General features: G+C 42.6%; 1 long non-coding RNA gene across 1 annotated transcript in view; it reads right to left on the reverse strand.

Annotated features, from left to right (window-relative positions):
• LOC120764120 (uncharacterized) overlaps positions 1–12,684 on the reverse strand; it is a 46,708-nt gene that overhangs the window by 11,460 nt on the left and 22,564 nt on the right. The gene's annotated exons all lie outside the window — the stretch shown is intronic.

The following is a 12,684-nucleotide window of genomic DNA, read 5'->3' on the forward strand; positions in this document are numbered from 1 at the left end:
GCTGTCATCGCATTGGGAGGGACCTTTCCTTGTCCTCCTCACAACAGATACTGCCGTGAGAACAGCAGAGAAAGGCTGGACCCATTGCTCCCGAGTGAAAAAGGTGGAAAAACACAGCAGCTCTCCGCAGTGGAAAATCACCTCAGCGCCTGGAGATTTAAAGCTAAGAATTCACCGAGACACCCAATGACCAGCGCTTATCGGATAAGTTGCACTCAGGCAGGATGTCCCTGCTATCCTTTTGTTCATTTTAAGTGCGGGTATTGTGAACAAGTTTGGGTAACTCATTGTGTCCGGGGAGCTACACCTTGGAATTTGTGTGTACCTTGTTACGAGGAGGAGGTCAGGCTTACCAATCTATTCCTATACGTTGCCACAGAATCGGGATTGTTCGAATTGGATTCTCCTGAGTGGTTCCACTATTACACTAAAGGGTTAAGGGGAGGATTAAATAAAAGGGCGGATCCACTCGTAATTGAGTGCAGGAGAACGTTGAAAGTACCCTGTAGAGGAGATCAAATAAGGAGAACGAGGTGGGAGCAGTACAAGAGGCGATATGCTCAGAGAAGCACCGGCAGGGACCCGGAAGAATATCCCTGCTGCCAAGAAGATGGATTACCCCGCCGCTGGTGGCAACCCAACGGGCGAAGGGTGGAGCAGAGGGATAGGTCTATGGGTAACCCTGGTGATCCTGAGTCAAGCCATGTGCCCCACGAATGGCCTCCACGAACCCCAAGAGGGGATGGGGATGGAAACTAGTCTCCCCACGGTCCCTCCAAACCTTACCTGGAACAGAGTTTTGGAATCCAGGGTACGAGTAGACTGGTTTACACCAAAAAGGGGGGAGAATCGCCAGTGGAATAAAGGGGTTAAATTGAACCAATCCAATCACCCGATGGCAACGGCTAGGAAAAGGAGGGAGGTAAGCAGTCTTCCTTTGATCACAACATGCAAAGAATGTAATAAAACTGTGTGGATTGGAGGGAAAAGGGAGAGTACCTTTGTGGGATATCTCCAAGTTAACCCTTTATGTTATGATAAGAGGAAACTGAAGATGTGTGCCTTGAACGGGAAAACATATTGGGTGGGACAAAATGAGAAATTACAAACAGCTGCTTTAGCTAATGGACCTATATTACTCGATATGTTGGGGGAGAACGATGAAAGGGTTTGTTTAAGAATGGATAAAGTTTTTTGCTTTTCCAAGGACGAGGAAGGGTTAGACCCTGAGAACAAGATACAAAAGGTAGCCCTGGAATTTAAACGACAAGAATTGGCAGCTAAGAAAAAGAGAATGGAGCAGGAAAGAATGAGGACATTAAGTGAACAATATGAACAATTGGAAAAACAGTCTAATGATTGGAGTCTGGCTACTTCCAGCAAAAACCTTTTCCTGGATTTGGTACAGGAGATTGCTACCGAGTTAGGGCTGACTAATTGTTGGATCTGCGGAGGATTAAAATCCGCAGAAAGATGGCCATGGAAAGGTGAGAGTTTAACTCCTGAGCAGTTGCTAAAATGGGATAATAAAATCTTAAACACTTTAACCCGGCCAGGAGGGTGGACACTGGATGAACGAGTAATAGGGACAATCTGTATTAGTAGAGAAGGGAATGTGTACAGTGATGTAGTGGGATACACCCCTTGTCTATCCACTCTAGCTGTAAATTCCAACAACAGATCCAAAATGTGGCAACCAGAACCCCCAAATGGGTACTGGGGAAAAGAGAAGCAAGGAAAGTGTAATTGGGTAGAGGAAATTGAACTCTGTTGGCATGAACTCACTAACGCTAACCCGTATTACTCCTTAACTGAACTGGTGGAATTTTGGGACAAACCGGAAAATATAGACATTAAATGGAAAGCTCCCAGCGGGATTTATTGGATCTGTGGGAAAAGAGCATACAGTGAATTGCCCCAGAAATGGAAAGGGTCCTGTACCCTAGGTATGATTAGACCCTCTTTCTTTACACTCCCCAGAACTGGTAGCAATTTACTAGGGGCTCCTTTGTATGAAACCCTCAGCAGGAGAAAGCGAGAGGTAAAGAAAGGACTCCCACAAGTGGGAGGAAATCAGAAATGGGGAGAGGAAGAATGGCCTGCAGAGCGCATCATAGAATACTATGGTCCAGCCACCTGGGCACAGGATGGAAGTTGGGGTTACAGAACCCCAGTATACTTATTGAACCGGCTAATCAGGTTACAGGCTGTAGTAGAAATAGTATCTAACCACACCTCAGACGCCCTGGAATTGTTAGCCAAACAACACTCACAGATGAGAGCTTTCGTATACCAAAATCGAATAGCTCTGGACTATTTACTAGCAGAGGAAGGGGGTGTGTGTGGGAAGTTTAATGACTCAGAATGCTGTATCGAAATCAATGACTATGGAGAAACTATTAGAGATTTGGCTGCAGAAATTAAAAAAGTGGCGCACGTCCCAGTGCAGAAATGGAATTCGATCCTAAAAGCATCATGGTGGGATCAAATATTTGGAACAGGAGATTGGTGGAAGAAGGTGGGGTTCTTTATCCTGTGCTCAGTGGCTGGGTTAGTGTTCTTACCTTGTTTAATACCTTGCCTAATAAGACTAATTCACACTGTGGTCCAGGGAATGCAAATAGCAGCCCTTCCTATGGATCCGGAATTAGCTTCAGGGGGATTAGCCAAAGGAAAAGCCACCTCAAAAATTATGAATTTAACCGAGGAAAAAAGTACTGCTGCTCAGGTATTAGAAAAATTTGAAGCCCAGATACAGGAAGGAAACATAGAGAGAACATATTGGAACAAAACGACAGGGGAAAGGTTAACAGAATAATGGTTAAGAGGCTTTTTTATCTTGACAGAGAAAAAAGACTATAACCAGAACACGAATTAAATTGGTGAATTTGGAAGAGGGGGGATTGTGATAAATGTGTTAAAGTTAATTCGTGTTATCAAATTATACAAGGTAAATGTTGAACTGTATAAAATATGAATGTTAGAAATGTGCTCAAATGTACATAAAGTGAAGGTAAAATGTAGAAACTAAAAATTAGAAAATTTCCTGGCTTGGGAAGCACAGGAGGGACACGAGGAAAGTATGATTGGAATTACCAGAGAGGGGGCCTTGAAACTATTGCTGCCGGGAATCCCTGAAAGAAAACAAAGAACCACGGAAGAAGAAGATACAAGTCCGGAGACCAAGATAATCACTTCAGATGGATATCTCTACTCGTCTCCGCTGAAATTAACATATACACGACACACCCGGGCCCAGTCATCAACAGCATTGTTCCACCCTACCGGTCTATTCAGACCTCCGATACCAGGACTTGAATAATTAATGAAGACGCCTCGGAGAGGATAACGTCAGAATTTCGGACTTCACTCCGCGATCTTGTGTATAAAAAGGGACAGCCGGAGACCAGAAATTGTGAACTTGGGGGGATACCAGGCTGACAGAGCTTGTTATCCGTGTTCACCCGGCACCGATCCCGGGCTCGGCGCTGTCCTTTTAAATTGTGGCTTTCCGAGACTGATATTTTGTCTCAAAATAAAATTCTAAATTTTGATACTTTGAATTTGGTCGATTTTATTTATAACAGTCACAAATGAATTTTCTGCTAAATAAAATATGAGAAGCGTCCACTATAAGTAATGCTGGTAAGATTCATCTCGTTCCACTGAAAATAACATATTCAAAAGTTAAAAATAAAGTCTTTCAAGAAAAATAATCTAATTGGGGGTACAACTTCCCCCTCTCCTTTGTATTCATGAAGTTTAAACTTTCTTCGTAGGTTTAAATCTCTTCCCTCTCGTCTTTTCTTTTTCAGCCAGAAAACCAACAGCACTGATGTCCCAGTGATGAGGAATGACTCACCAGCAAGTGCTGAGTCACAATCACACCAAATACACTCTTACATCTTGATGGAGCATCAAATTCAATAGCTTTGCTTAGTCACTTAAGCTTGCCCTAATTCCTATGATTCACTCAATTTCAAAACTTTGATTTCTGATTTCTTGTTTTTGCTCACAAGATGTATTCAGTTGTATAACTCTTACACAACTCTTAAAGCAGAATTGTTGCAAGCCATCACTAACCCTCAGTAGGATCCCAGGCTTCAGACACAAGGTGTGTCACTCATCAAATCCAAGAGGCCAACATGCCACAGGGCACATTGGATTAATTTGAAAGTGCTGATCTCCCACTCCTTGCACACCTACAAAGAATTCCAGCTGACATCGGAAGATGCATGCATTAGGATTTCATCCTGCCCTGACTCGTGCCAGCAACAACCTACCATCAGCTAAAAGTGTGACCTTTCTCTGGGAGGGCTCCTCAGCCTGACAAGGTAAGACACCAGAAGCGAGGTCTCAGCAGTTTGTGCAGAGGGTGAGGTATTTCACCATGATTAAAGAAGCCAGTTTTGGAGTGACAGATTTCCAATTCCTTAGTCATTTCAGTTTGTTACCTTTTGTCCTGTCTGAGGGTAGATAAAACAAAATTACCTTACCCAAGTGTTTATTTGTTCATCCAACTACTTATATATGAAAGAAGCTAAGTTTGGCCTGAATTCAACTAAGGTAATAAATTTATTTCGCTTCACAGAAACTGGCAGCAATGTTTTATCTAATTACTCCTAGCATTTCAGCCATAATCCAGAGAAACTTCTCTAAAAGGTCAAAGGCAGGCTAACATAGGGGAATGAAGGAAACTCATCACAGAAAGAGGGAAAGGCAGACACAGTGAATAGGTTGCTGATGACTACCACATTGCAGTACCTACAGGAGGCAATTATCTCTACATTGTTATTTATTCTTCTGTCTTCAGGCACAGTTTTTGCTCTTCCTCACTGTGCATTTCTGCAGCAGCTGCACTTACAATCATTGTGCTGGATTAGTGGTTAATAAGCCTGTTAGTGCTGAAGGCACTCAGCCAGTTACGTACATTTTAGAAAAGTTTCCCTTATGAAAAGATACTGCGAGGAAGGCAGGGGTCATATCTGGGGATTTCTGAGAATAAAACAGACCACACAAAACCATATGGAGTTCACAGAAATCCTACCATAAACATTATATCTCCTTACCCTTGCTGAAGGAACTACAGCTTTGAAGCTATTCTGACTTTAAGAATAGTCAATAGCAGTATGGAGGGGAAAAAAAGCCAAGGGAAAAAAATAAATATTTAACCTTTTGTCGTAACAAAAGAAGTGTAGATCATATGTTCTCCATAGGCTGTGAGTTCCCAAGTCCTCCACCAGGTGTTTACTATGATACCACATTTTCTAAAGAAGCTCACCCTAGTTATAAGCTCTTTTCTCTAAAATATTGCCCTTTTCCATTACACATTCTAATATAAGTAAAGGCATATCTTGATCAGTCTAAGGAACACTGCAAGAAGTGCCTTTCCTACAGGTACCTGAGATTCATAAAACTATCCTGACACCATTGCTCTAGACATCCAAGATCTACCCCTGAAACTGAAAGCAAAGACATACATGACAAATTAACTCTACCTCTCCCTTCCTACCTCCACCTAGGCTGAATTACTGAATGTCTATATCAGTGTGAGTATGAAACAAAATGCTTCAAGAGGAGAAACAAGAAATACACTGTGGGAGATTAGGGACAGGCGGTCGGAAGATATCGCGCTGTACGGGCAGACAGAACCCCTCCCTCAACTCTTAGTTGGTCAGTGTCCTTGATAAGATAAGCAATACCTAACCTGTAACGTAAGCAGACGGATGTGATGTAGCAAACAGAGGTTTTATAACCCCATGTAACCAGTTAATAAACGCCATTAGCCGTCCACCACATTGGTGTCTGTGAGCTGATGGACCGAGCAGCCTGGCTGTGGCTGCCGTGTCGTTCCTGAACCAGGTCGCTACACCTCAGCGGAGGTAACAAGTGGTGCCGAAAAACCCGGGAGTCGCCCTGGACATTGGGAGTCGCCCTGGACATCGGGAGTCGCCTGGACGGGTGAACGACGGCCGAGCGGCTGGTCCAGCTCGGCGGGAGGGACGCCTCCGGACCCACGCAGAGGATGGAAGCTCTCGTGAAGGTCGTTTCTCAGATTCATAAGCAGTGGGGAATTGATTGTAAAGCAAAAGATTTTACCCTCGCAGTGACGAGGCTTTTGCAACTTAGTATTATTGATCGTCCGGTGGATATCCTCCACCCAGATGTTTGGGATCAATGTACTAAAGCTCTTGCCGAAGACACAATGTCTTCCAGCTCAGGGAAAAATCTTAAAGCATGGGGGAGGGTCGTAAAATCATTACAGAAGGCGTTGCATGAACAGGACACCTGGAGAGCTGCGCGAAATTGTTTAAAGGTTTCCCCCCAATTAGGTATCGCAGCAGCAACGCAAACTTTCTCAGAGGGAACTGTTGTTGAGAATTTTCAGAATGTAAAAGAATGTACTCAGAATGTTAGTGATAATGCTCAGAGTGTTGATGAAGTCAGTTTGGCTGAATGTATGGGCTCGGGATCAGAAGGTCAAGAGCTTGCTTCGAGGCCCCCGAGCTCAAGGCCGCTCACTGAAGAGATAAAACAGATGCAGTCATTTTACAGCGGTCTAGCTGAAGAAGCTAGGAATGCTGAAAAAGTGGGGGAGGGACCTCCACCTTATGCGCCTCAAGATAGCACTGAAAACAAAGAGAGCTCGTTTGCGAATGCGGGGGCGCGCGAGCAGAAAAAGGGAGGAGAGCGCAAAGAGAGAGCTGAAGCCAATCTTTGCCAAAAAGCGCGTTTTTCTAAGGCAAGAAGCTCCCACAGCAGGAGGTGGGGGGAGCGCAGGTACAGGAGGCCCAGGGGGAAGGAGTGGCTCAGCCCTGAGGGAAAGGGGCGGGGGCCAAGAGGGAAAGGACGGCCCAGTCCTGAGGGAAAGGGGCCGGGTCGGAGCCCGACCAAAAAGCTCCAGAGCCCGGAAGCAGCCAGTCAGTCGACTTCCGGCTCTGAACCGGACTCTAGCTGGGACTGGGACAGCCAGTCCTCTGCTGCCGGCTCTGACTCCGGCTCTGACGAAGAAGAAGTAACAGTATATAAAATCAGTAACAACAATGTTTCTACTTGGGCTGAGGGGAAGTCAGAACAAACTCCCCTCACAGACTGGAAGAAGATAAAAATGGCATGCTTTAAATGCAGCCAGGCATTTAGATTGGGCAAACGTGCAAATTATCAGACTCCCACCTTCAGTGCCCCAGTCATTCAAACCCTATCAGAATCTTGCAGCACACAGACAAAAGAGGGAAGCCACATCTGGCACCTCCTCCTCATCCCGTCCTTTAGCTATTTACCAAAAACCTAAGTCAAATCCTTACAATTTGTTTCTTAGTGTGTTAAATGCTACCTTTTTGTCCTTGAACCAATCCAATCCAAACTTTACAAAATCATGCTGGTTATGTTATAATGCAGAACCTCCTTTTTATGAGGGTGTCGCCCTTGATGCTCCTTTTGAATACTCTGCAGCAAACAATCCACACAACTGTAAGTGGGACACCCCCCGGAGAGAAATTACCCTGAGTCAAGTCACAGGCCGAGGCAAATGCTTTGGCAGTGTAACCGTAGCAAAGCAGATGGGAAATATCTGTACTGAGTTCATCCAACCTAGTCAAAAGACTGACAAGTGGGCAGTTCCGTTCCTATCAGGAATGTGGGTCTGTCAACAAATTGGAATAACCCCCTGTGTGTACCTTAACAAATTCAATAACCTTGCTGACTTTTGTGTCCAAGTTCTGATTGTTCCTAGAGTCCTGTATCACCAAGAAGAAGAAATGTATCACTTTTTAGAAGAAACCATCCTGCTCCGCAAAAGAGAAGTAATGACAGGTATAACCATTGCAATGCTCCTTGGCCTAGGAGCCACTGGCACAGCCACAGGTGTTTCAGCTCTCGTCACCCAACATCAAAGACTTTCTCAGCTGCAAATGACAATTGACGAAGACTTACTGAGAATTGAAAAATCCATCTCCTCTCTGGAAAGATCTATCTCCTCGCTTTCAGAAGTCGTGCTGCAAAACAGGCGAGGACTGGACCTCTTGCTCATGCAGCAAGGAGGCCTGTGTGCTGCCTTGAAAGAAGAATGCTGTTTTTATGCAGACCACACCGGAGTCGTGCGAGACTCCATGGCTGAACTGAGAGGAAGATTGGCCCAGAGAAAGAGAGAGAGAGAGGCCCAACAAGGATGGTTCGAGTCATGGTTCAATCAGTCCCCATGGCTAGCCACCCTTGTTCCCACCTTAATAGGCCCTCTCACCATGATACTCCTGACATTGATTTTTGGGCCTTGCATTTTGAACAAGTTAGTGTCGTTTGTTAGAAGACGTTTAGACAAAGTCGACATCCTATTTGTCGAACGCATGCAATTATCATGAAGTGTGTTTGTTACTAACATTTTATATTATTTTTGTATCCTATTATACTAACTTTAACAGCTTTTGTATTTTTATGACATTTATACTTTTATAACATTTATACTTTTATACTTTTATAGTTTTATACTTTTTTATTTAGTCATGAGAGGGGGGGGAAATGTGGGAGATTAGGGACAGGCGGTCGGAAGATATCGCGCTGTACGGGCAGACAGAACCCCTCCCTCAACTCTTAGTTGGTCAGTGTCCTTGATAAGATAAGCAATACCTAACCTGTAACGTAAGCAGACGGATGTGATGTAGCAAACAGAGGTTTTATAACCCCATGTAACCAGTTAATAAACGCCATTAGCCGTCCACCACATTGGTGTCTGTGAGCTGATGGACCGAGCAGCCTGGCTGTGGCTGCCGTGTCGTTCCTGAACCAGGTCGCTACACCTCAGCGGAGGTAACAATACACTCCCCCCCTCCCCCCTCAAAACAACTCATGGCTTGGTGTCTTAACACTCACCTGGTTCTGGTGACTGGTCTTATGTAGGTAGGGGATAAGCTTGAATCCAAACCTCACAGTGTGGTGGAAAGAATGCTGGGTATAGTAAAAGCGACCTTGGCACCTGCATGCCCTTTAAAAATTCAATTTTACTCAAAAGCTGAAAAAATTTCATTTAAATATGAGTATCTTGATGCTTTAGACAGAAAGAAGTCAATTTTTGACAAAATTATGTTGTTTCCGCTGAGAACAATACTTCACCAGGAAAGCGACTTTATCAAAACTAGCACCTCCTTTGTACAGAAGTACAAAACACCATCCTGCTCAAAGAATATGAACTTGTATTTCTAATTATCAGTGCCAGCAGCAGTGGGGCAGCCAATAGCTCCCTTCTTTTCAGAGCTTTGACATGGTAGGTGTCAGAGAGCTGCTACTGATGTCAAAACTGACCAGCAGGACCACAGCTGGAAGGTAAAAGAGGCAGAAGATCAGGACAAAAGTAGTAAATACTAATGTGTATGGTGTACTTTTATATGCCTTATTTATTCAAACTGTAAAAAGACACCTTCTAAAATCCTCAAATCCTGCTTTTAACACAGCTGTCTGCTCATGCAGCTCAGTGACCTTGATGCTCCGTAAAAACCAATACAGTAACTGAAGACTGATTTACAATAACTTTCTGGAAAAGATCCAAAGCAGCTTCTGCAGTCTCTGCATCAAAAACGCCACAGAAAAAGAAAGGCAGAAAGGAGCTGCTCTTAAATCTGGTGTAAGACTTGCACAGTTTTTGGCAACAATTTAATTATAACATATTTTCTATAGGCAGGTATCCTGGTTCCCAGCCAGGACCGGGTTAATTTTTTGCAGTATGCAGGAGGGGGCATGGCCAGGTTATTCTGTACCTCACACCACTGCCAGGGCACAGGAAAAATACTCTCTTCCAGGGATAAGTGGTTCCTTCCCTGGCACAGAGAGCTGTCCAGTATTGTCTATTACTGGTTGTGTTTTCCATGTGAGCCATTTCTCTCCTTGCACCCTGTCATTAGTATTGTTGCTGTTACCGCTTATGTTCTTGTCCCAGTGCTGCTCCCAGTAAATTGTTCTTATCTCAACCAATGATCTTTGCCTTTGGGCCTCCAGTTCTGCTCTCCATCCCACAGTGGGGAAGGAGAGGGCAAAAGTGGGGGCAACAAGCAGCAGTGTGGTTGTGGGGAGAGCACTTAATTGGGGAATACCATTCCTATACCACAATAAGACTGTCAGGCAACTACACCCCACCTGCTGCTTACCATGGCTACACACTGGTCAGCAAAGAATTACCACATTTCTGTTCTTGCATCAACCAGTACAATGTTTGTTTAACTACAATTTATTCTAATCAATGGAAGAGTTATTTCTGAATTGTGGCATTTTTTCCATTATTGTCAAGGGAAAGTGCAGCAATGCTGGTGCTTTGTTTTTCAAAATACTCCATTACTAAGTATTTGCTAGTTTAAATACAGTTATCCATTCAGCTACCAAAATATTTTACTCTACCACTGTACCCATCAAAGCAAAGAAAAAAAAAAAAAAGAAAAACAAACAACCCACACCAACCAACACTGGCAATCTATGCAGCAGCCAAGTGTACCAGGATATTAGTTTATACACAGAAATGAGGATCATCTTATTCAGAATGCAAATCTCTTCAATCCTTAAGTGCTCCATCAGGAGTCTTGGACTGCACCTCTCTGCACACAATTAAATCCTGCTTTCTGCAGGATGCCAAATATATATTCACAGAGACAGAGCATTACTAAAACAAATATCAAGGCACAAACAAAACCAGACTAACCAATGTTAAAGTTCAGTTCAGTTTGAGCCAGTTCAGTCTCTTCAGTGATAGACATGGTCTTGATGTCTCTTCATATCTCATTGGAAACTATTCAAACAACAGTTTTTTCATATCTTTATTTACACAGATCTTTCTGTGACATATTTACCCATGACAAAGTGGAGTATATTGGTTATTTGCAATTGGTCAAGTAGTGCTTTTTGTGTTCACTGGATGTGCAATGTTTGCAATGAGCCTGAGGTAAAGAAGCTTCTGAAAACTCTAGAGAATAAAATACGGAAAGATCAAGATTCACCAGTGTGTTAGCAATGGGAGAAAGAAAACATATTCAAAAAAAAGGCAAAAAACACACACACACAAAAAGCTTTTCAAGAGTTCAGTCCTGGCTTCAGAGCAAACTCCTTCAAAAAGATGGCTAAGTGCACCCTTAGGTCCCTTAAGGGACCAGCAAGACTTTAGAATAGGTCTGAGAGATATGACAAACCAAGAATTCATTGTAATGCTGATGTCAGACCCCATATCAGAAAAGCCACCATGGTTACAGATAGGTCTAAAACCTGCAGTTCATTCCCTTAAAAACTGTCAGAATTAAAATACTAAGTACTCATCATTATTCCTGGGGGCTTTCTATACTGCATTTATTTTAAAAAGCAAACAGAACAAAGAAAAAAACACACACACCAAAAAAAAAAAAAAAAAAAAAAAAAACAAAACAAAAAAAAAAAAAAACCACCACCAAAAAAAACCCACCGACAAACAACACACTTAAGTGGGAACTTGTATCTCTGAATCAAATCACAACTTCAAATGCTATAAAAAGGAATCTCTTTCTTTCCATATGGCCTTTTACTGAGTTACCAATTTTACCAATTTTTGTCTTTTTGTCATCAGACATTTACACTTTTCAGGCTTTCATGGGCCAGAGGAAAAAGATGTTTCTCAAGCAGAGAAAGAATGATGTCTAACCATGTCAGCTGATTGGCAGAATCCTGACAGATGTCTCATATGTATTAAGCAGGTAGGAGATAGGAATTGGGCAGGGGGGGTGTGGGGGGGAAGTCAGGATGCTCTTGTTGAAGTAATTACCAAGTACATTGCAGCCAAAACTAACTTTTTTTTTCATCTGCCAGTTTATCACCTCCCTCAAGTTTCCTGTCAGGAGAAACTCTGCTGCACATTTTGTAAATTTGCAGTTTGGTTTATTTTTACTTAAACGGGAAGCAAATGCCACACTTAGAGACATCACAGAAAAACAGGCAAGATGTCTCTACTCCTATTCTTGAAGTTGTATGTTGACTATGTCCTTTCTCTTGACCTGTCAATATGAGGCAGAGAAGAGTAATCTATGAAGGAAGCATTGAGAAGACCTCAGTTTTGCAGCAAAGTAGTCATTGTAACTGCATTGCTGGTTTAAAAAGTTTTATCAGTTCTGAGTCCATAGCTTCTCTTCTCCCCACGTTTTCCAAATAACAATGAATACTAGCAAACTATAGATTGCTACATGTCTTGCATAACAAGAAAGAAGATAAAAAAATCTTAAATAAAAAGTCATAAAGATATGCTTAATGACTTGTTATAAGCACAATATAGCCAAGGCCAGGATTTCATCATGATTTTATTTTGCAAGTATAAGATCACATATATCTTTCATCACATTTGCCCATGAACACTCATTTTTCCCAAGAGAAGTATTTTTGAGATCAGTGTCTACTACAAAAACTCAAATGTTACTACATCTTCCAACATGGACTCCATTGTTTCACCTCCAAATAATATTAAAAGAACATCCTGCCATCCTTCTTTAGGATAAAATAACATAATACTGCTCTTATTTCCTGCAACAAAGATAAAACCTTACTTCTTTGATTCTGTGCTTGTTCCCCTTTATGCTCCAGATAACTCATTAAAACTTAACATGTTCCGTACTCAGTATAAACCTAATAGTCCAACTTGTCTTATTTTCCTACCTTCACTGTAGGTTAAAATATTATGCAGTTAAACTCCTA

Source organism: Hirundo rustica, chromosome 1 (assembly GCF_015227805.2).
Source record: "Hirundo rustica isolate bHirRus1 chromosome 1, bHirRus1.pri.v3, whole genome shotgun sequence".
Classification (NCBI taxonomy): Eukaryota; Metazoa; Chordata; class Aves; order Passeriformes; family Hirundinidae; genus Hirundo; species Hirundo rustica.